Below are 24,385 nucleotides of genomic sequence, written 5' to 3'. Positions count from 1 at the left end.
CTAATTTCCTCTTTGAGAAAGAGGAAATAAACAAACCCTCTGAGCAGCCATCTTTGCTGGCTCTGCAGAGAGGGGAAATTGACAGAACCTTCCGATCTCTTTTAAAACTCAGTTTTCCAGCTAACATTGCGACTCCCTTCACATGAGCATCCTCATGTAATTTGTCTCTTGTAGTTTAGCTCTAAGGCTGTAAGACTTTGCAATACTGTTGTGGATCCCAGTAACAACCACTGAGGCATTCATTTCTTAAAGCTACAGGTGCAACTTCTATTACTTTGGGGTCCCCCCTTTTTATTTTTAGTTTTTTAGATTTTAGATTTTTCTGCAGACGTGGGGCTTTTCTCAGGTTTGTAGAAAGATCTGTCTTGTCTGTCCATGGCTCCAGTCTTTGGATTTAAGTATCCACAGATCAGACCACACTGAGAAATAGGTATGTAGTTCACTGGGCTGTTAAGGAAAGTTAGGAGTGCAGGTCAGACTAACAGCAATGGGAAGTAAGGCCCTAGCAGTCTTAGTGATAAAAGCAGGCTATAAATTAATATTATGCCTTTTGGCTACAGGAACGCTTGCCCCTTACTGCTTGCTAAACCTTCAGAAAGACAAAATTATCTTGAAAATCTGGAACTATACTATGCTGTAGCATAGGGGTTAAGTGGCCAGGTTGCGAATCAGCACTCTGCTAGTTCAACTCCCCCATTGCCACGAGCTCAACGGGGACCTTGGGTAAGCCACTCCTCTCAGCCCTAGTTCTCCAGCTGTACTGTGGGGATAATAATACTGATTTTGTTCAATTCTCTGAGTGCAGCAGTAATCTGTACAAAAGGATGGTAAATAAGCACACTTATTATTAAAATCCACTCATTATTATTATTAACTGCAATCCTGCTCCATTTCAGGCACTTAAACTACATTGCAGCCACCTACCACTTGCATACAAGATACAGTATTTAAAACAGCAAATGGAAAACATTGTGTACAGTTGATAGCCCACAAATCTGGGCAGTGTACAGCTCATGTGCAGATCTGAGCTGCCCCATACATTATACAAACATCTCCCACAGCTGTTCTTTGTTTCATATGTATCTGACAAAGTGCTTGTCTTTCATGTGCCATGGGACTCTTCTTTGTGCTCTCGGTTTATGAGTACTAAGCTGAGAAGAAACGATGCAACGTTACTATAAAGGGTGGGTTAATGGTTAATCTGTTTTCTGTAGAACATGTAGTACAAACACCTTTGTTTAAAGCAGGTAGCAAGGAGAAAGCGACAACCAGCATGAAACTTGAAGGACTTGTGGCCTCCATAGTTCTTTACATCTGTTTCACATACCTGATTGCTTCATACTTCTACAAAAGCCAATAAAAGACCGTACTGAGAAATAAATAGCTTTGAGCCACTGGACTAACAATAGCATGTGGGGCACTAGAATATTGAGCACAGAATTCAATCTGTTTCACTCACTCAGCAAACTAAGGAAATGCAATGACTTAGAATGAATCATACTTTAAAGAGGTTTGAGGAGCCTTGAATCCTAAGACCAAAGGGCACAGGCACAATTGTAAAAGGAATATTTAAACAGGAGAGGACAGACACGAAGATTCAGAAGGAAATCTTTAAGCTCTGTGTATAGATGGGTATGGTAGGCAGCCTCTGGCCCTCAATCCTCCACCACCACTTGAAAGGGTGGCAGAGGAAAAGTAAGTGGGCTGCATAACTGGAAATTGTATCATTTTGCAAAAATCATAGAACATCTAGCAACGTAGAGACATCATTTCTGGTTATACAGTCAAAAGAAGCATCACGGGATGCCATTTGGGTAAGTCTCTCCCCCCATGTAGTCTCCCAGGGATTGCTAGCCAAGGGCTGCCAACCCTAATGGGCGGGAAGTAGACCCCACCCCCCAAAGTCAACTGGAGACATTCTTGCCACTGTTTGTACCAGCAGTTCTTTTACTGTCTGTCTCTGGAACAATTATGGCTCACAAGATCTTATTGAGAATGACGGGAAATTAAGACCTATCAACAAGGAAAAGTGGCAAACTACAGTTTACAAAGGGCAGCCGAGGCAGCTTATGGTCTATCCATTACTGGTATGAAATTGTGTTAGAGCCAAACTACAAGTGATAGTGGCCACACAGGTCCATTCTGTGGCTGCTAACAAGCATTTGTGGTTCTTCTAAAATTGCCGAGAGGCCCGAATCTGGGAATGCAGCTTATGCTACAATAAAGTTGGTTAGTCTTAAAGGTGCTACTGGACTCTTTTTGATTTTGCTACTACAGACTAACACGGCTAACTCTTCTGCATCTATAGCAGCTCTAGGAGCTCGTTTCTCCCCCTCGTTACCTTTTCAGGTGTGAAACAGCAATGGAGGGCCATCACTTGTAGTTTGGCTCTTAGCTTCACTTTGTTAGTCACTGTGGTTGTGAAAGTCACTGCAGTTATCTTGAAAACATTTGAACTTTACATAGAAATATCACAAATTATGCCGCTTGCACTGTATGCCTTTTTGGCTGTTTACAATTGACTTTCACACCTTTGTCAATAAGGATACATCTCATGCTTTCTGAAATGGGTTTGAGTCTATGAAATCTTGTGTACAATAAGTGTGAGTCCAAGGTACCACTGATGTAACCTATACATTAAAGCTTTTTCTACAATCTGCTGCATCTTTATTAGACACAGGAGAAAAGGAAGCATTGCTAAGTAGCAGCAACTGACCCCAATCAACAGCCTCTGGACAAACATCAAAGACCACCTATCAACAGTTCCCAGTTTTTTCACCTCGTATGCTCATGTTTGGGTCGGAGTATACATTACAACTGTATTGGAACCCAAAAGGAGCTGGATTTTAAATGCTGAAATCTTTCAAACAGTGACCTGCCATTACAAAGGCTGTGTTTTGTTTTTACAAGGAAGTCGGAAGAGCAGTCTACAATGGAACACAAGTTAGCTGTAAGCACATCTGAACAGATTTCTATTCAAGAACAAGCTAGCAAAGCAGAATTCAAAATAAAAACACTTCTGCAGCTAAACACCCACACAATATTAAGCCAAATATGAAGAGTAGAGTTTAACAAATTTGCAAGCAAAATTACCATGTTGGTTCCAGTCTAAATTGGAGTACCGCTGCATTCTCAATTTCTCAGTATTGTGGGACACAAGAACAGTAAAGATACTGGGCAAACTCCTTAAGACCACACATACATCCCTTTGGGACAAAACTCTTGGACTGCAGCAAAGGTCTCAACAGCCTGAGATGTTTCTATTACTTTATGCCAATGTAAACATGTGGACTCATTCTCTCTGCATTCCAACCAGTAATGAGGTCATCACCCACACAGCATGTCATAAATCAAACTATTCCTGCAGGGGTTATATTAGAACTGCCATTCAAGTCACCACCACATAAGACTGAACAGTTAGCCAATTTAAAAGGACCTAACTGACATCAGCATGCTGTGCACCTAACTAGACAGATCTGGTCCCCCTATCAAAGCTGAGTGAGAAACTCCCATGTTCTTTCAGGGCTATATAAAGCATGCCAACCAGCTCAGTGCTTGTCCTATGGAAAATACAGCGGTACCGCCTACCCTTTAAATATGCAAAGGAAGAGATTAAATTATCAGTTACAAGTGACATTGTCAAAAACTCTTGGTTACTTCACATCTGACAATGGTCCTACATGGGCACTCAGTGTATTGAATGAACTATGCACAAAACATGCACGCCACCAACTACGGATTGTTTATTTTGCCTTAACTTGCCCAATTCACCTCTTGAGTGTTGTCTACATTTAGCAGCATACTTATATGAAGAAATTTTATGTATAAGAAACTCCACTGCATATTAAGCATCCCTAGCAGACCTTGAGCTTTCTCTCATAGCCCAGTGATTCAGCAATATCCTTTACCTTTCCAGCTGGCAAGCCAGATGAAAATGTTTATACATCTTCAAGTGAAATGGAAGTGAATCAATAATCGGCTCTCCTTCCTGAACCGTGAGTAACCTTATCTGTCCATGTGCAATCCTAGTATAACCGCAGTGGTATGGAGCTATGTGAATGTTGCCACAACTTACAGCAGAGAGAGACTTGAAGAAGCTTTCATTCCTGGGGTTTAACACTACTAACTCGCACTCGTACTTACAGAAAAATTAGCACAACGATAACATGTTATGAAGCTAGAACTTAACTACTCTTTATACAAAAGCTTGGGATAAGCCCTTGAGTATCTACCAACACTGCAAGCATTAATAGTTCAGCGCATAGCCACTTTCCTACTTAAGCACTGAGATGCCAGAAACACATTATAAACAACCAATGTTGCCTGACAAAGTAGAACGGTTCTTAAAGATGTGGGAATTGTCAATAAAAAAAAAAGAGCAACTCAAAATTCTAAAGAGTATTTTAAGAAGCCACGTCCTCCAGTTTGCAGGATCGCAAGTCTGTTAACGATAGGACATTTTGGAGGTCTTTCCTTCATAGGGTCACCATAGGTTGGAGATGACTTGATGGCACATAACAACAACATTTTAGGAGACAAAAACTGGCAACAATTGGCTGTATTAAAAAAACCATATGCTGTTAGAAATGAATGGATAAGAAATTATTATAACTGTATAGTCTCCCCCTTCCTTTGTTTTACTTTGTGAACGGGTCGTGTTGTTTGCAGTTCTTTGATTATATATACTTAAAATCGAATACACGCATTGTACACGCACACAAACACAGACGTGAACAAAACCTCCCCCCCCAATACAATGACCTCCAAAGGGGCTTCCAGATGGCACCTTGTTCTGTGACCAGCTCACCAACATAGGAAATGCCGCAAAAGAAGCCCTTCAAGAATAGAGATCTGGTGTAATTGTGTCTGTTATGATACTATGCTGCCCATGCTGACCTTGCAAGCAGCCTCTATCAGAACAAAGTTCAGCACACTCCCTGCATGGCATTCCATTGTCAGGAACAATGACTGAGTGCATGTATCGCTCACAACATCACACAAGTTCACGGGGGATGGAGGTGGGAAGCCGTCTGGAAATGTTCTAGTGGAAAAGTAGTTGTAGTGCTTCCCATATCACCAGGCTGAATTCAAACCTAATAGTCCTTGAACAGGTTATTTCAACCTTCACAAGTCATGTTGTAGCTTCCTAATCTCTTCCAGTATTGTAATACTGGTGTGAGTCACATTTATTTTTAAAAAATCTGCTACCCGTTCTAGTTAACACGGACAAGCAAGAAAAGGAACGGTGACTAAACAGTCTGGCGGGGTGGGGGAAGGAGTGGAATCAATCAAGAAACACAGGACGGGAAAGAGAATGAAGACACAACATACATGCTTATGTTTTGTTTCAGCATTTTTTTCAGCTCTGTATCTAGGGTTGCCAGCTCCAAGTTGGGAAATTCCTGGAGATCTGGGTGGGGGGGTGAAACCTGGAGAAAGAGGGGTTTGGGGAGGTAAAAGACCTTGGCATGGCATAATTCCATAGAGTCCACCCCAAAAGTAGCCATTCTCTCCAGGTAAACTGATTTCTGTGGCCTGGAGACCAGTTGTAATTCCGGGAGATCTCCAGCCACTACCTGGAGGCTGGTAACCCTATCTGAATCTGATTTCTGTTTTCAAAGTTCAGCTATCCTTAACCTATTGTATTGTTTATTTAATGTCCCCGTCATTGATCATGTTCACTTACATTGCTGAATCCACCTTGAATCTCAGTGAGAAAGGTAGATTATAAATAACAAATTTTAAAAGCTAAATAAACCAAAATACTGGGTGAATAATTTATCCGACCTAGTGGGTAAAACTTAAGTTAATCATCAGGAGAATGGATGTCTGGAGGGTATGCAGAGTCCAAGTGCCACCATAGAATGGCATGTCTGATAGCCACCTACCTTGCCTCAAGTTGGGGGTACACAGAGAAAAGCACTTATAGCAGAACCAGCATGTATACGCATACAAGAGCAAGTAGTCCTTAAGACCCTATATGGTCTTCGTCTAAGATTAAGGTAGTCACTACTACAGTTTTTAGAACTGGGAAAGATATTTCCAGTAACTAATTGGACCCCAACTATACAATTGCACCTTTCCTACTTTTTTCCTCTTCTCCAAAGAGTTGATGCATTTGTCTGATGGACTGAGGTGCCCTCAGAGAATCCTTTTAGCAAGAACAGGTTTAAAAGAAAAAGCGTCCAGCACCTTTCAAACACAAAAACAAAATCAAGGAAAGGAAATAGTAAATAAATATAGTAAGAGATTTGTAACTATAGCTTTTTAAAAAATCCACACACCATAAACCAGCACAAGAAGCTATGAAACTTGATGCGCATGCAGGCAACTACTCTTGGTTTTCCTTTCAGTTCTATCTGATTTATAATACACACCTGCATGGTTTGCAATTTTCTGCAGTACAACAATGCTCACAATGTCGTAAGTATTTTTCGTGTTCACTTGAAGAATTGAAATGTAATGGAGACTATAATATCCAAGTCTGCAAACTACTTTGGGGTGGGTTTCAGCGGTAGAGAAACACAAGGCACTGGATTTTTTCAAGGGTGGATGAATTTAAAACAAGGGAATTTAAATAAGCAACTTAAATCAGTTTAAATTACCTGGAAGCAGCCAATTAAAAACATGGTTTTACATCAAACTCGTCCAACCTAAAAGCACAACTAATTTGTTGCTATAACCATAAAAATATTAATATAAATCTAAGTATTCAACCTTTAAGTTCCTTGAAAAAGTATTAAGTTAAATATTGAAGCTAATATTAATGCTCACCCAAATAGGGTCCTCTTATAACTTGGCAGCTTTTTGTAGACAGGTGTTAGGCTGTTAATTGAAATCAACCCTAGAAGGTTGAAATCAACCCTAGAAGATTGACAGAAGATCTTTCCAGTCTTCTATCCTGTTTTAGTCTTTGCCATTGTCATAACTACCCAACACTGATCCCTCCCTCAATCTCAACCTGAAGCTAGGGCTACTAGTTACTGGACAGAATGGTAAACTTGATCTCATTGAGAACAAGCGCTCATGTTCTTTGGTAGGGAGAGTTCAAGACAATTGCTGAGGCCAGGTAGTTACTGTACATAAAGAATGAAATCACCCAGATGATTAAGATGCTTTCCTATGCTTCTCATGGAAGAAAAACAGCTTTTCTGAACTTGGTTGAAGTCAATGTTAAAACATATTCACAGTCAATTCAAATTTCATTTTAAAGCAGGTAGTTTTTAGAAGAAACTCACTGCAGCCACATCATTTAAACAAAAGGTTTAGCTCAATCTTATCCATCCATTCTCTTTGCTTCCTCCAGTTTCAGAGGGCAATTCAAAATGTTAATGCCAACCAATACAGCTTGACCAGACACACCTTGGAAACCTCCTCTTTATTCCTCCTGATAACTCTCAAAATTCATCATGAAGAACAAAGAGTCACTATCTACTATTTCTCCCCCCAATGTTCTCACACCCAACACTATCACAGGATCCAACACCACCAATTACTTGTACATTTTCTAATAAGATATCCAACCTGCCACTTTACAATAGACAGATCAGACTGTTTCTATGCATAAGAACGGGCACAAGTTTAGACATTACAAATTTAAAAAATGAAAACTCAGACCAGTAGGGGAACATTTCAACACCATCACCCCAGAGCCCACAGATTAGGAAGGTGCCATATGTCAATTTTTTTTAGGTGGGTAGCCATGTTGATTTGCAGTAAAACACCAGTATCTGAGTCCAGCGGCACCATAGAGATCAGCAAGATTTTTCGGGGTATGAGCTTTTGAGGGTCAGAAGAAGAAAGCTCTGACTTGAAAGCTCATACCTTGAAGGTCTCTAAGGTCCCACTAGACTAAAATCCTGCTATACTTCACCCAAAAAAAATCTAAAAAGAGGGGACACCAAAGTTGGAACTCATGTGCAGATTTGACACAATCGTGTGGTTTCAACAAAATGGGAGTAACTAGCCCACCACAGAAAGGCTCCATGTATCTGATAAAAGTAGGGTTTGACTTAGCTAGTTTATTAGGTACCATAAGGCTTTGTTGTTTTTTACTACACGGTTGTACTTTAGACATTCTTTAGATATTGACTTACTCTTTTGTCTTGTTCTGCCAATTTATCAGTTTGAAGTAGTCTACGCTCCCACACTGATTGTATCTTTACTCCTTTCATTGGTGCTCTGCAGTTATGCTACATAGCCTCTTGGTTAGCAGGGGTCTTCTGGACTTATTTTGTAGTAACATTCTTGTTCTCCTGCTCTTCTGTTTATAACCACGCATATGTTTCTTCAGAAACTAAGAATAGCACTTTGTGCGTTAGACATAAAAATTTATGTCAATAAGTTTACTTAGCTGCTCTTGCCACAAAAGGCATCTGCCTTTTTGAAATTTATCAGGAAGAAAAAGAGCAAGTACAAAACGACTTCATGATTGTGAATATTCATCCATTAAACCGGCTTTTAAAGCATATTGCTGCCCTAAGCCGTTGAGATATAAATTGAAAACCAACACTCCTATCTTTGGAGGATTGCATAAGACTTTCTTTCATAAAGATCAGGGTTGTGAATGTATAACAAAAAGGTTCCCATTCTTTCAAGATATGCTAATTGCTAATAGATAGTAGAGCAGGTAGCAATGTGCATTGTTAACACTTGTGATGATGTGTTGCTGGTATTTTTTACAGTACACACCTATGAAATAGAGGGTCATCCCTGCCTGCACGGGTAACAGAGGCCAAGCGACAGTTTCATACAATATCCAAAAGTTCCAAAGCAAAGGGACACACACTTCCTTTTTTAAAAAAAGAAAGATGCAAGTTTAATGGGAAGTTATTAAAAGCAAAAGATACCTAAATGCTACTATCAAATGCCAATCACCAATGCATAAAATGTTATCTTACAAAAATATCTCTCATTAATTTTTGCTGCAGCACATCAACACAGTTACTTTCTGGAATTTATATTGGGTAGGTATATTTTAACGGGCTACGCCAGTCAGAAGTTTGTGTGTTTAAAGCCATTATTCTGGCTGGTTTTCACAATTATCAGGTTTCTTCCATAAAAGAAAAAAAGATCACTGAAACATCTTTGTAGCAATTTGTTCAGTGGTGGATCCTGCGATCCGCATATGGAAGGTGCACAGTTTTCCCACACTATTCTCCACTCTGTTTTTGTTTTGTTTGACATTTGTTTGACATTTCCTCAGTGATATTTCCTTCTGTCCCGTACTCTGCAGGCAGGCCAGGTCTAGGCTCCTTTAGAATAAGGCCTCAGGCTTGGCTGGCTAGGCCTGGGAGCACAGACTGGAGCTTGCACCAGGCTGGGCCTGGGAGCACAGGGCTTGCGCCCAGTGGACTGGTAGTCTTCCCACACTTTGACCTCAATAGGCAGGGAGTTGATCTGGCTCACCGCAGTGGCTGGCAGATATGAAGGCACGTGAGACTGTGCTGTGCTTTGGTCAAGATCTTGCAAAGTAGTCCTGCTCCCAGAGCCCTTTTCTGGATCCAGGCTGGGAGTGCATGCTGCCAATCTAGCACTTCACCTTCTTTGCACTATCTTGGCCCAGGCCTTTCACTAAGGTTGCCAGGTCCCCTTACCCTCCCGGCAGGAGGTGGGAGACCTGATACTTACCCTCAGGACTGCACGCACTCCCAGTCTGAGTGATGACATCACTTCCTGGAAGTGACATCATTGTGCAGGCCACGTGCCACCCCTTGGAGCTCTTTAATGCTCCACTGCGGGCTGAACTTGGCCCGAGTTGGTCCAAATTAAGCTGCTGCAAAATGTGGGAGCGCTGCTGGGGTACTGCAACGGGCCCTGGAGTGCTCCTGTGCTCCACAGCAGCCCAATTTGGGCCAAAATTGACCTACTGCAGCATGTGGGAGCGTGTTATGTCACCCAGGAGCGCACCCTGGGAGGAACATTCCCCATGGGGGACTGGCAACCCTACCTTTCACCGACCCTTGAGGAGTGGGACCTGAGGGGCTACAGGCCCAGGTTTGCATCCTTCAAGGTAGGTAGCAAGGTCCCATTTGCAGGATCTGGCAGGGTGGCCTTTGGTGCTGCTGGTGCATGATCACTAGGTGCCTCTGCAGCCTCAGGCCCTCCCTGATCCCCCTGGTCCTCTTGGTTCGCTGGCCCTCAGGCTGTTCCTCTGAGCCCTCCAAGTTAGACCGGGCTGGTCAGAGGAGGTCATGACACCTTTGTGCCCAATGTTTTAAATGTTGGAATTGTTTTTATGTCTTTGGGTTTTTTTTAGCTGTGGCTGATCTGTTATTGTTTTGTTGGTTTTAGTCATTTTAAAATTATTATATGTTTTAATTTGTTAGCTGCTTTTGTAGTCTCATGAGGACAGAAATGCAGGATATAAATTTTGTTAAATAGATAAATACTGCCTCTTCCAAATCCTCAAAGGATAAGTTCTGGGGTGGCAGAACCCATGCAGAAGAACAGTTGTGCATGTCAGTAAGCTGAAAAGGGCCAAGGTGATGAAAATGGCCCCTTCCCTAGGCACAGCTTTACTTGTAGACGAGGAAGGAGCAACGATTTCAACTTCCGGTCTCTCCTCACTCCAGCCCCACCTCCACCCTATGAGGCAATTCTTCTTTACAGGTCCCACAACTATAGGAATGATTTTTCGGAGTCTACAGGAACAGAGAGGAACGCAGGAAAATTCCACCTTCTGTTCATGATGTTTTGAGCACTTAAAAGTACAAAATAAATACCAAGTACTTGCTTGACACAAACGAAGAGCTGAAGTAGCCATTCATTATGAGAAATGTATAATTTCACATTGCTGACTCAAATGGGTGGACAAGGGCTATACCATCACTGAACAAGTATAGTCAAGTGCTTTCTTCAACACTGCTTAACAGCTTACAGGGTGTAAAGATGCAGGTAGTTCAAGAAAGGGATTCAGAACATCAAGAATAGTGATTAAAACATTACTTCCAATTGGTCAATATATGGGAATACTATAAAGGACCAGCCCTGACTTCTTTTATTGAGAAATGAACCAATGACAAAGAGATAATCAACAACCCAACCTCATAAAGCTGCTTTTTAAAAAAGTCTGCTAATAGATCAGTTTTTCAGATGTTCATCAGTAGATGGGACATTTTAACAGATCATGCAGATTCCCAAGTTACTTAAAAAATGCTCTACTTATTTAGTCCTAGTGAAAAAATAGGTTTTCTGGAGATGTATATTCCTCCACTCTACATTTAAAAAACAGTAAGTGAAAAAGCAGCAACAGAGAATGCTGGAGAAAGAGTGTAAGAGGGAAGGGCTACTTCTGCTTTCTGCTGTCTATCTGCTCGAAAATCGCCCCACCCTAGTTGCGGTGCCCACTTGTCCCTCCCCTCCATCTCCCCCCCCCCATTGCTTCAGTTCATAAGGGTCTCAGTGACTACTTTTCAGAGGAAACAAGGGAGCCTCAGTATACATTTAAACAGGCGACATGACTTGCCACTAACGAGTTCTTTCATAATGGATTGGAAGAGGACCACGCAGTCTATACAGTAGGCAGTACAACCTATGTAGAGGACCAGACTGCTGTATGCCCTTCACCATACAAACTGGTCTTCTGTAAGTTGCGCAAGTTTAACAATAGATTTAATTAATTCTTTAATAAGAATTAATTATAGTTATTACATAAAATAAAATGGCTCTTCAACTGATAAATGTAGCTTTCCCCCTTATTATATTTGCCAGGGATAATTGCTCAAGACCCTTCAGCTGGAAAACTGTTTATACCATCTTGAATGCGAAGATACATCACAGGTTTAAGACTCCTCACTTCAAATCGCCTTCCCATGACTGAAGCACAAAGTTACCTTTCTCAGCAATGAAATGAAAAGTTGTAAGTAAAGCAGTTTTGTAGATGCTATTTCAAAGATGATTGATGAGAATCTCTGGAACTAAAGTCATTATACTGTAATACTTTGTAGCCTCTTCCAACCGCATAACCCGCCCCCCCTTAAAAGTTTCAATTACATATTGGCTGCCACTTATCCAAACAGCCCGAAACTAAATTTGAAAAATAGTTTATCTAAGCGGGCATCCTGCAAGCACTTACAGGGGAGCACCTCATTTTCCCCTGCACAGTAACTTCCTTCTTCCCTTCCTTGAAAGCCCCCATATCACTTTCCCTGCTTCTTCTCGCTTTCCCATACATACACCCAGGGCTTTTTTTTCTGGGAAAAGAGGTGGTGGAACTCAGTGGGTTGCCCTCAGAGAAAATGGTCACATGGCTGGTGGCCCTGCCCCCTGATCTCCAGACAGAGATCTCCGGCATGGAGGGCAATCTACACTCCCCTCTGTCTGGAGATCAGGGGGCGGGGCCACAAGCCATGTGACCATTTTCAAGAGGTTCCGGAACTCCGTTCCACCGCGTTCCTGCTGAAAAAAAGCCCTGCATACACCCAGCTACCTTTATTTACATCCACATCCACCATCTTCAGTTTTTCCTTCTCCTGGCAGCCAGAATAAGCTGGCCCATTTGTGCAATGCAGTGTTAGCCCAGCCACCAAGCTGAACTAAGTCGTGTGGTGCTCGGCTCAGTTGCACCTGCAGGGAGCACCTTATTTTCCCCTATAGTCCCCTCCCCACTCTCTCTCCTCCAGGCAGCCCCCATATCCTCAGCTTTCCACTTTTCCTTGTTTTCTTTCTACACATCAACCAATCCACCTTTTATCTGCCCCCTATCATCAGCTACATTATTTACTTTATACCCCACTTTTCTCCCCAATGAAGACCCAAAGCAGCTTATATAGTTTTCCGCTCCTTCATTTTAGTGTTGTACCTAGTGTTGCCAGGAGATGAGGTGGTTGGGCCTGATCCAGAGACTTACCTCACACATGCACGCGCTCTGGGGCACTTTTGCATCGCACCAGAATTGGCATCATTCCTGGCACTGCTTCTATCGTTCAGGGTGGTTTTAACCCTTCCAATGTATTATTTTAAGAATACAGATTTTTCTGCAAACCTGGGGCTGCTCTCAAATTCATAGAAAGACCTTTCTTGTCTTGTTGAGAATTAGATATACTGACAAGCAGGTGACCTGCAAGGACTTGTGAAAGGCATCTCATTTAATCTTCTTTCACTATTTCCTCTCTCCCTCCTCTGCCAGCCCCCACAGCCTCTCCTCTTCCTTGTTTCCTTCTCTCCTTCCCATCCACCCAGCCAGCCTATTTACTCCCCCTCTGTCTTCAGCTTTCCCTTCCCCTTGCAGCCAGTACCCGGGAAAACTATAGCCCAGTTGTGCAGTGGGGAACCTGTAAGGACCTGCAGGGAGCACCTCACTTTTCCCTGTATCCCCATCTCCCCATAATATTTCCTCTTTCCCTTCTCCTGGCACCCCTTACACTTAGTGATTCCGCACACGTTGGATAATGCACTTCCAATCCTCTTTATAGATCATTTGGAACGGATTTTTTTGTGTGCGGAACAAAAAATCCACCTCAAAAGATTGATAAAGTGCATTGAAAGTGCATTATCCAACATGTGCAGAATCAGCCACTCTCACCTTTCCCTGCTCCTTCCTTCCCACCAACGAACCTACCTTTGATTTGTCGTCCCCCCATCTTCAGCTATATTCATATTTACTTCATGTATACCCCACCTTTCTCTAAAATGAGGACCCAAAGCCGTTTACATCATTCTCTTCGGCTCCATTTTATCCTCACAAAACCCCCGTGAAATAGGCTGGGCTGCAAACGTGTGACTAGCCCAAAGTGAGCTTCCACAGCAGAGTGGCGATTTGAACCTGGGTCTCCCAAATCTTAATTCTGAAACTCTAACCACTACACCACACTATACTGGCTTTTGCAAGGTGCTGTTCAACTGTAGCAAGCAGCTGGCCTGGTAGAATCACACAAGTCATGTGTCAGAAAGTTGCTTGGTGGCTGCTACCAGGCCTGGTTCCTATGAGTTCTCTCTCGAAGGCCCAAACGGCCTTGGAAAGAGCCAAGGTTGCCAGGTCCCCTTGCCCTCCCAGTGGAAAGGGAGGGGGACCCAGCACTTACCTTTTCGGGAGTCCTTGAGTGCGCAAAGCAGGCGCTAGCAGCATGATGCAATGACTTTACTTCTGGGAGTGACGTCTTTGTGGAGGCCCCAGAAATGCTCCGTCGCTTCGTGCCAGCCTCCAAAAGGGCTGAACTGGCTTGGCACGAAGCCCAGGAGACAGTCCCAAGGCCTGTGTAATGATGTCACTCCTGACAAAGACGACTGTGACTCTTGAAAGCTTATGCCACAATAAAGATGATTAGTCTTAAAGGTGCTACTGGACTCTGCTATTTTGCTACTGCAGACTAACATGGCTAACTCCTCTGACTCCTGAGAGTGACATCATGCTAGCAGCACACTCCACAAAGCTTGGTCTCTGCTGGCCAGGTGAGTGGTGGCAGGAGGAGGAGCCTGGGAGCGGGGGACCCTCCACTCCTACGGGGAGATCGGCCACCCTAGAAAGAGCCTTGCCCTTGCCCCTTCCTTGCCTTTTACTGAAAGAAACCAAGGCGTGAAGACTGGCAATACTGTGGTTGCCCAGCAACTGCCACAATAGTCACCAAGATCTCCTTTCTTAAAAGGTACAGGTGCTTTCTCTCTCTTAAACTTTGCAGTGCAGTTTTAAAAGATTTTCTGCAAACATGGGGCTTTTTTAGGTTCATAAAAAGATCCTGTCTTGTCTGTTCATGGCTCCAACCTCTGGAGCCATTTGCCCATGTTGAGAATTAGATATATTTTGATCTTTAATAAAGATATACTGACCAACTTACAGTTTTTATTCTAATTATAATTTAAAATACTATATAAACGTAGAATAGAGAAAGTTTCCAGGAACACTGAGTGCAGCTTTTGAGAAGTTCGTTTTAAAATAAGACTCCAAACAATATTACCTGAGGATATTTGGCCTGTGATCCAGAGACCAAACATAGCATCAGTTGATAGTTACGAAAAAGAAAGGCTATAAGTTAAACCTAATTAAAAGAAGTAACTTCTACTAAATTTAGTAAGACTTGCTATATCTTAGTAAGTCTGCTTCAGACTGAGCTGAAAGATGTGTTATCAGACAGGGCTCTTTCCTAGCAGGCACCAGAAAATCCATGCCCCATACAAACCAGTTTTGCTAGATCACAGGAGTCACCTAAGTTTCAAAGGCTTCAAGTCTGAGCTGAAACTCCTGTAATAACCACAGACGGAACATGCTTAAATAATGAAATCATTATTAAACTGAACATTTACACAAATATCACAATTAACAGCAGATAAAGCTTTGAACAAGATTGAGATTTGAAAAACCAAATGCAAAGTTTTAAATAATTTTCCTCAAAAAACTGTTTTCTGATCCAATTACTCATTAATAATTAACACAAAACTGTGCTTTTCAGTGCAGTGTCTTGAAGCTCACCTAGAATTTCCACAGGCCCATGGGGAGGGTTTTCACTGATTCTTTCCTCCCATGGGATCTCTTTGCTCCCCTGCAAGCTATTCTTGAGGGTCCTTTCAGGGGGCATTTTCCACTGCAGAAGGAAAGGAAACTGGTGAATATCACACACACTGACACCCTATGTGCTCATGGAAATACTAGGCAGGATCCAAGTCAATGTGCCTAAGTAATCTGTTAAGGATTACACCTTAAAAAGAAACTTGCAGAGAAAGAAAATTATACAGCACAAAGAAAAAGAACAAGTAATCAACACAGCAAACAGATCGGTATTCACAAGTTATTACTATAAGTTAAAAAACTCTATAAAATCTGAAGTTCTATTCTAAGCACTGGATCATTTCATATGTAGACCATATTTTAAAAATGGATCTAGCAAAAAGCAATAATACCACTTATACCCAATGAAGAATATGGACTCAGGTGGGATTTGCAAACGGTTTATCTTTTTGCAAGATTCAGAATTCATATTATTTCGAGAAGGCGAAAGAAGGTACCTTCCTTAGACAAGAAAGTTTACCGAACATCTGAAACTAAGATAGTCTATATCTCTAACACATTGTTTTAAAGCAGCACAACCAGGGGAATGATCCTGTTTTCTTTGCTAACCACATGGTTTTATGAAAGAATGATTAAAACCATAAAAAACAGTTTTATGTCAATTGATTTATGAAAAGCCATGGGTTGTCACAAGAGTTTAGTGCAGGTTTGTAATCTGAATTTTGCTTGGCTAGTATATCAGCTCCACTGTAGAATAAGACACCTGTTTCATTAGAACATCAATCAGATGTATTGTCGAAGGCTTTCACGGCCGGAGAACGATGGTTGTTGTGGGTTTTCCGGGCTGTATTGCTGTGGTCTTGGCATTGTAGTTCCTGACGTTTCGCCAGCAGCTGTGGTTGGCATCTTCAGAGGTGTAGCACCAAAAGACAGAGATCTCTCAGTGTCACAGTCTCAGTGTCACAGCCTGTCACTGAGAGATCTCTGTCTTTTGGTGCTACACCTCTGAAGATGCCAGCCACAGCTGCTGGCGAAACGTCAGGAACTACAATGCCAAGACCACAGCAATACAGCCCGGAAAACCCACAACAACCATCAATCAGATGGATCATTTAAGAGCTTGAAACCAAGGCTCTTTGCCAGAATAGATAGCTCGTGATTTTTTTTAAATAACTAAGCATAAATAGTTAGCTGTAGGAAGCCTTTAACTAGACGACAGGTTTAAAAATTTTGGATTCGTTACTGTCAGTTATGCAAAGTGCTTTGTAACCCTTTATCCCACAAATACTTACTAAGCCAGTCATTAACACTCCCATTTTATACTTGGAGAATGAGAGTACAACTTGTACAGGTCTATAAGTAACTGACTGCACCTGGACCTCAAAATACACTTATACAGATTCTGTTCAACAGATTCTGTTTATACAATATTCTATTCAAACCACCGTCCAAGAGCCACAGAGTCCAACCAGAAGTAATCATATTGGTATCTGTCATTTGTAGTCATTGCAGAAACAAGACTAGCCTGAAAACCAGAACTCTCTTTCTATTACCTATAACATTTAAGACATCTATAAGAGGGAGACTAGTAATAAAGTTGATGGTGATTACTACATGTGCTTGGAAAACTACAACACCTATTACAGCCTCTTCCTCATAAAATGCTATTAGGCCATTTCATTGCCAGAGGACAACTTTAACAAGTTAACTATATTCACAGCTGAGATATACAAGACAACAATACAAACCATGTTTGGAAAAATTCTACATGACAAGTTTAAAGTAGGGAAACTATATTACACACCAACTACTGCAGAAGAACAAAATGGAAATCTTACCAAACAGTGCCTCAACATCTATAAATAGCAAAAGGGAACACACTCATATGATCACTTGATCACTTCTGTTTAAAGAATGAATAAACAGGAACATCATCTACTGTGCACTTAAATCTTCAATCCATGCTACATATTTTGCAAATGCTCCATGTTAACTAATCCAGGATGAGAGACACAGATTAGCAATGACATTCTCATATTAATATAAAGACAGATCTCTTATGTGGCAGAGCATCATGGTAATTTTAATTATGACGGCACATAGAAGAGCAGTTTCATTACCAAAAGATGTTCACATACTACCAAGAATACCACTAGATACATAAAGACTTTCTCTTATTTTTGGTGAAGTACTAATAGCAGCAAGCTTTCCCAACAGAAGAAACCAAACTCAATTTTGGAACAATTTATCCAAGATGGTGTACCAAGTACCTATGGGCATTTTTCTTTTAGGTGCAAGATAAATAAATCTAAGTTTCTCATACCTTCATTGAAGTTTTTATTTTGTTTAGGGCTTTTGCTGTGCTTTTCTATGGTTATTTTTATTGTTAGTAATTATACTTCATTATACTTCATTTTAGTCATTTTAAGGATTAATGGAATTATGAGTTGTTTTATCTGAGCAACTTTGGTCAATGAGAAATGTAGTATATAAGTACACTCAATCAAGTTACAGCTTTCTGGAAGAATACCCTAATCCTAAATATGTGTTTTCAGAAGTCAAGTTACATTTAATTACGTATGCTCAGGGGATCCAGCAAACAACCTGTGAACACAGGATGCTGCCACAACACTAAAGGAAAGCAGGTGCAGACCTGGCCGGCAAATTTCCACGGGAGACCACAGGATGCTCTCTGTAAGAGCAGGATATAAATAAAAATAATATTTATAAATTTTCAAAAGAGTGTTCTCTGAACAGCAGGCAAAAAGGGTTGCTAAAATGCCATTGGTCTCTGTAGACAAAAGAGTGGTCTCTATATTATCTGAAGCCTACATGTTTTGCAAGTGCAATATCCAGGCATCTGTTGCTTGTATCTGGAACACCTTAAGTATACTTGTGGCAACACATATTTCCAAGACTGAACACACTGTCTCACCCATTTAGATTCAGCAGGAAACTCTAACATTTTAAATAGCCTATAACCAATGAAATGCTGGCTTTCTATTAAATAGACAGTTATCTGAATATAATTGGTGTCAGAAATTCAGGCATCAAGAAACCAGCCCTATACACTGTTGTATGTAATGAAAAGCCAGAACATCTATATGGATATTTGTAACATCTCAAAGATAAATACTACAACACTTTCAGTTCAGTACAGCACAAGGCAGGGAGGGAATGAAAGTCATTTGTCTACAATACACTATTGTTTTACTGGAATGAAAACCTGCTGAAAGACCACTAATAACACAACTTCAAAGAGATTCAACAGCAAAAAAGAAAGGCTTCCACAGAAGATGGTGGGCTCTCCTCCCTTGGAGGTATTTAAGAAGAGCCACCTGATAGCTATGATGTTTCTATGACTCAATATGAATGCATGCAGGTCTGGAGAGATGAGCCAGCGTGAGGTGCTCGTGGCCCCTTCTTACATGCCCCCAGGGTAATGCCTGACCCACTTTGGGGTCAGGAAGGAATTTTCCTCCAGGCCATTTTGCCCAGGAACCTGGAGGATTTTTGCCTTCCTCTGGGCATACAGCAGGGGTTACTAGAGGAGGTAAGGGGGGGGAGAGGAAGATAGCTGTGAATTTCCTGCATTGTCCAGGGGGTGGAATTAAATGACCCTTTGGATCCCTTCCAGCTCTATGTTTCTATATGGCAAAGGATTTCAAGTTTCTGCCACAACACTCCAGTTTTAATGAGCTCTAATAACTTTTCCAAGCCTCCAACACAGTTGCTATTTTAGCTGCATCACCCAGCAACATCTTACTGTTCAACTGCTGCTTGTCGTAAGATGCTTCTCCATATGGCCAATATTCCTTACAATTAAACAAAGCTACAGTACTCTGGTTCAAAATTAATCTACGGGGTAACAGAGCAAGGAAGGCATTCTTAGCAACAAGGCTTTAGTTGTAGAACAAACGTTAACCTAGTTTCAGGTGAGTAGCCATGTTGGTCTGTAGCAGAAGAGCAAGATTTGGGCCCACTAAGGTGCTACTGGGCCTGAATTTTGTTAATCTATTAATTGTTTCCACTTGCTTACCCTTGCAGCTTTCTGCAAGGCCAGTTAATATGCCCCTACAAAAAGCCCCTTTATTACGTGGTGAGCTGCATCAATTCATATGGTTCAAGCTCAGATGAAGTTTCAGTTAACCTCAAATTTATAAGTACCAGAACTCATTAGATCAATTTAAGCAGAATTTTAGATACAGCTACTTTTGGTTCAGCTCATGAGGGAATTTCAGCAACCCAAATAAAAGTTGTCCAACATTATGTAGGGCAGTTCTTCACCAGCTGAAGAACAGACTGTCGTACTTGATCAAGCCAACACCCTAAACAACCTCCGAAGCATAACAGAATATAAACCTTGCTCTGTACTAGAGATCCTACCATCTCCAAGTTTCTAAATTAACCTCTGATCCAATTTGGTCTATAAAAACATGGTTTTCTTTTTGCTCCCAAGAACTGAACGCTAATGTGGAGAATCGGTTAGAGTGTCAAACTAGGAACTGGGAGACTAGTTTGGAATCCCTTCTGCCACGGAAGCTCAATGGGTGACCTTGGGCCAGTCACACTCTCTCAGCCTAACCTACCTCACAGGGTTGCTATGAGAATAAAATGGGGGGAAAGAGAATGATGTAAGCCACTTTGGGGAGAAAAGTGGGATATAAACAAAAAAATAAAAAAAATAAAACTTATGCTACTGAATCTCAACCTAGAGTACTCCCAAGGCCATCCCACTGTACTCAAGTACAGCATCATCCTGAATTTCCAGAAAAAGGAAATCAAATATAATACACCACAAAATAAAAAAGGCACTAAAATAAATAGCATGGCATGTAAAGAGACACCTGGGCTCAACAGCAGAAATGGAGTTCCTTCTCCTAGGTTTATTTTTTTTTACCTTGCCATTTCATGTTTCAGAGCACCTGCACACACAAAGCCTACTGAAACAAGGAGCAAACCCTTGAGAAATAGCCTCCCATTGCAATCTGCATCACAAGGCAGCTCTGCCTTCACCATCAAAGGCTACCAGGACATTCCTGACTTGCTTCCTTCACTGTGATAAGAGTTAAAACTCCCCCTGGGCAGGCAAGCCCCAAACCTCTGTTGACCCAGCCTAAGCAAAGGTCATGCATTGCAGACAGTCCTCCCCCACCTAGGCTCCTGAGAGAACCTAAACATCTGCATGATGTGCCCCTCAAACTCCACGCTCAGAAACCCTAAAAGGCTTTCCCTTCGACAGCAGCAGACACATTTCCAAAACTAAGACATGAGTCACTTTCTTATTAAGACCAAACTCGGGTCCAGAAGTACCTTAGAGACCAACTCGATTTTTTCCAGGGTATGAGCTTTAAAAAGTCCAAGCTCTCTCGAAAGCTCATACCCTGGAAATCGAGTTGATTTTTCAGGTGCTACCGGTTCTACTACACGGCTACCCACCTGGAACTATCTTACTAGGACCCAAACTATCACAAAACGTGAGCAAAAAAAGATCACACCACCAAACTTTTGTTCTGTGTTTCTTTTCTTTTTTTTTATTGTGGGCCACCTACAAACTTTGCCTATCAGTTTCACACACGCCCGACAGAGAGCCACCCTCCCTCCATCCCAGCACCTTCGGCCCCCGTTCGAGCCCTTCCTGCTCGGAGGCGCCCCGAACCTGCCAGGGCGCCTTCTCCGCTACTCCCTCGCGGCACGGCTCTCTCCCCTCCTTGCTGGAACCGCGAACAAAGCCCGGCGCAGAACCACCTCACGGCAGCCTCCAACCCCTCTACCTCGCCTCCCACCTCAGCCGAGGCCAGCTGCCGCCTGCCCACCCGGCGCACAGCCGCAGCCTTCAGCTCCACCCCGCGCCCCAGGCTGGCTCCCTCCCCGCTCCCGACCCCAGCAGGCCAGGCCCCCTTACCTGCCCTGCCCAACGCACCCCAGCCGCCCTTCTTTGCAACCTCGGCCCCGTTTCCCCGCACAGGCCCCTCGCTCACCGAGACAGGCGAGAGGCGGCAAGCTGCCTCGCCATGCAACGTCCCCTGGGCGCACCCCGGCTCCTCCTTGCGCCCTGCTTGACTCTCCTTCCTGGATACCTCCGGCAGGGGGGCGTGGCCGCCGGATATGCAAATCGCGAGGGGGCGTGGCCGCCGAGAGCCTTTCCTTCAATCGCGCCGCCGACCCGTGTATGTGAGCCTCATGAATAATTCATAGCGCTCACCGCTGTCCTCCGGGCCAATCGAGAACCAGCGAACTTCGCCCGGCATTCCTTTTCTTCCCCGGGCCAATAGAAATGGTGGGTGGGGGATCAAGATCAAAGCATGCTAATAACTATGTCGCTAGGTCTTCTTTTGCGGCTTTTTAAGGAGCCTTGGTCACGCCCTACGTCCGCCGAATTCTAAGCGTACCTATCTTTTCCGGTAGTTGAAAGGAGGTGTGGCTGAAAGGAGTACAAAGAACATAAGCGAATTCGATTCTGGTCAGTTCTCTGTTCGTGTAAACGAGCTCGCTCCGGCTTGATTCGGCTCTGCTAAAAAGCGGACTGGTGTTCTTGAGCTTGGTTTGCGACAAGCACTAGGAGAATAAAAGCATTAAAGACAACCTCCCCCTCTCCAGTTGCATTGTTACCAAATTACATTTTCTCCAATCTGATCTTGTCAGAAGATATTTAAAAACTAAGTCTGGAGCCAGTAAGATAGAAACATAAGGGATATCATTAACAACATTGGTAAAAAGCACATGCTGCTAGTTAGCGCATTGTAGTTACACTGTAAATTCAAGTGGTTAGTGTTGGTCTGCTGCAGAAGAGCAAGATTAGAGGCCTGCCCAGTAGCACCATAGTGTGAGATATCAAGAGTCAAAGCTCCCTTCTGGATCAGGCAAAGGGAGCTTTAACTCTCAAAGTCTTATATGCTGGAAATCAGGGGTGCTACTGTACTTGACTTTCATTTCTTACTATAAAAACGATTTGGGTTTGGTTCCACAGCTTTCAGCACATCACTATTGTAGCTTCAATGCTCTCCTCTAAATAATATGTATAATGATGATAATACCATATTAAGGATGTGTTAAAGTTTATGGCAGAGATCATCAAAGAACTTTTGAGTTCTGTTATATCATTTACAGTATATATGGTGAAAAGCACCAAGTGGGAGCAAAACAGAAACTGAAAAAGCAATTATAAAGTAGTACAGTGCACTGGAAGACATTTCCATGTACTTTTCAGGTACCATGTACCTGAGAAGAGAGTAAAAGCTCTCTTTTCAGAAAAATGACATCGGATTGAAAAGCATGTCAAAATAAGTACCAGGAAATAAATTACACTGAATTCAGAACCTTTCTGAGTAGGTTTCTTAAAGATCAGGTTGCAAATCTCAGAAACTAAAAACTCAATTTGCACAATTTCATTAGAGTTGTGATGTTTGCTTGTTGTAAACTTTCACAAACACATTGGCAGCCATGAACATAATGCATATTGAAACTCCACTTTCAAATAATATGTACCTTGTTATAAAATAAGGAACTAGTTTTCTGATAACTGTGTTTCACTGAATATCCTCAACATGCATTTCTCCCACTTTTGGGATGTGGTGTTCCAAGACTACTACCACAAAACAGGTTGGCTTTGTTGATTGTTCTGAACTGCACAAAGCCAATTGGCTTGTGATTAAGTAATAATGTCATGAGTCAGAGACTGGGAGCAGAGACCTGGGCAAAACAGCAAAGGAAAAATGAGCCAACAGATTTAGTTTCAGCTGAATGACAGATATTGTGAATTTAACCCCGGGGGATTTTCTGTCTCATTTAGCTTTTCCCTCCCAGCAGACAGCTCTGGTACTGTAAGATCTGATTAGTTAGAAAGAAGATTGAAACTAGGGCCAGGACATGACCTTCTCTTATACACTTTTTTTTTTGTATTGAGTCCTTAAGTCCTCCTAATTTGACAATACATTGTTAAACAGCACATAAATGGAAGCTACAGAATTGTTACATTATTTTTTTTCTTTTACTGTTTTCATCAGGAGTTTCAACATGACCTTGAAATGTCATTGTAAGTGACCACACTGAAGGATGATAGGCATTCACTATGGTATGACATCAAGTTATTACTAACTCCTGCTGGGTAAACTCTAAGAAACAGCAGACTTCAGCTGTATCGCAAGGTGGAGATTTTAATTAGAATCACGTTTTGATCAGTGATTAGGCCTAAAGTGTAGGGGTGGACGGAGAAATTAAAAATAGCCTAGGAACAAGCCGAGTGGCCCCAGAGGTGTCATAAGCCAGTGTCCTGCATGGCCACTCAGCTCACATCTAGCCAGCAGCACCCACAATAGGTGCCAGCTCATCCATTGCACTGCTGCCATTATGTGCTATTGGCCAGGTCTGAGTGGCCCCGGCAGCACTGGCAGACTTACTGAGGCTTGGCTCTGCTTGCTCCTGGTTGCCAGCAGCTGACCAGAGACTTTCCCTGTAAATTAAACAGCTAAATATAATTAACAGCGAATGAATAGTAAACAGGCAACAAAGTTGTAGGGGTGATCCATCCCTTGTTTTGGTTCTGAACACGCAGACTGATGAAGAGTTCTGGAGACCTCCAAAGTTTGATATAGGTTGGTCCTAATAAGAGGTATTGCCTTGACCTGAATAGCCCAGGCGAGCCTGATCTCATCAGATCTCAGAAGCTAACCAGGGTTGGCCTTGGTTAGTAATTGGATGGGAGACCTCCAACAAAGACCAGGGTTTCCGAGGCAGGCAATGGCAAACCACCTCTGATAGTTTCTTGCCATGAAAACCCCACCAGGGGCTGCCATAAGTCAACGCTGACTTGAGGGCACCACACACAAACACACAGTAAAAGGTATTATAGGACTTTTGTTTTGGGGGGGTTTCTGTAGACCAACACTGGCCTTCTTTGCACAGGTGATTTTTTGCTGCCTTTGGTCCCATACCTCTTCAGGT

The 24,385-nt window shown here is 42.3% G+C and overlaps 1 protein-coding gene across 2 annotated transcripts in view; it reads right to left on the bottom strand.

Moving 5' to 3' along the window:
• LLGL2 (LLGL scribble cell polarity complex component 2) overlaps positions 1 to 21,501 on the bottom strand; it is an 82,641-nt gene extending 61,140 nt beyond the window's left edge. For both annotated transcript variants that reach the window (XM_054978270.1, XM_054978271.1), the window contains exon 1: positions 21,424 to 21,501. The gene's annotated coding sequence lies outside the window, so the exon portion shown is untranslated. The remainder of the gene's footprint in view (positions 1 to 21,423) is intronic.
• Between the last annotated feature and the right edge of the window lie 2,884 nt (positions 21,502 to 24,385).

This window comes from Eublepharis macularius, chromosome 4 (genome assembly GCF_028583425.1).
Source record: "Eublepharis macularius isolate TG4126 chromosome 4, MPM_Emac_v1.0, whole genome shotgun sequence".
Lineage (NCBI taxonomy): Eukaryota > Metazoa > Chordata > Lepidosauria > Squamata > Eublepharidae > Eublepharis > Eublepharis macularius.
This window is presented reverse-complemented; position numbering and strand designations above follow the sequence as displayed.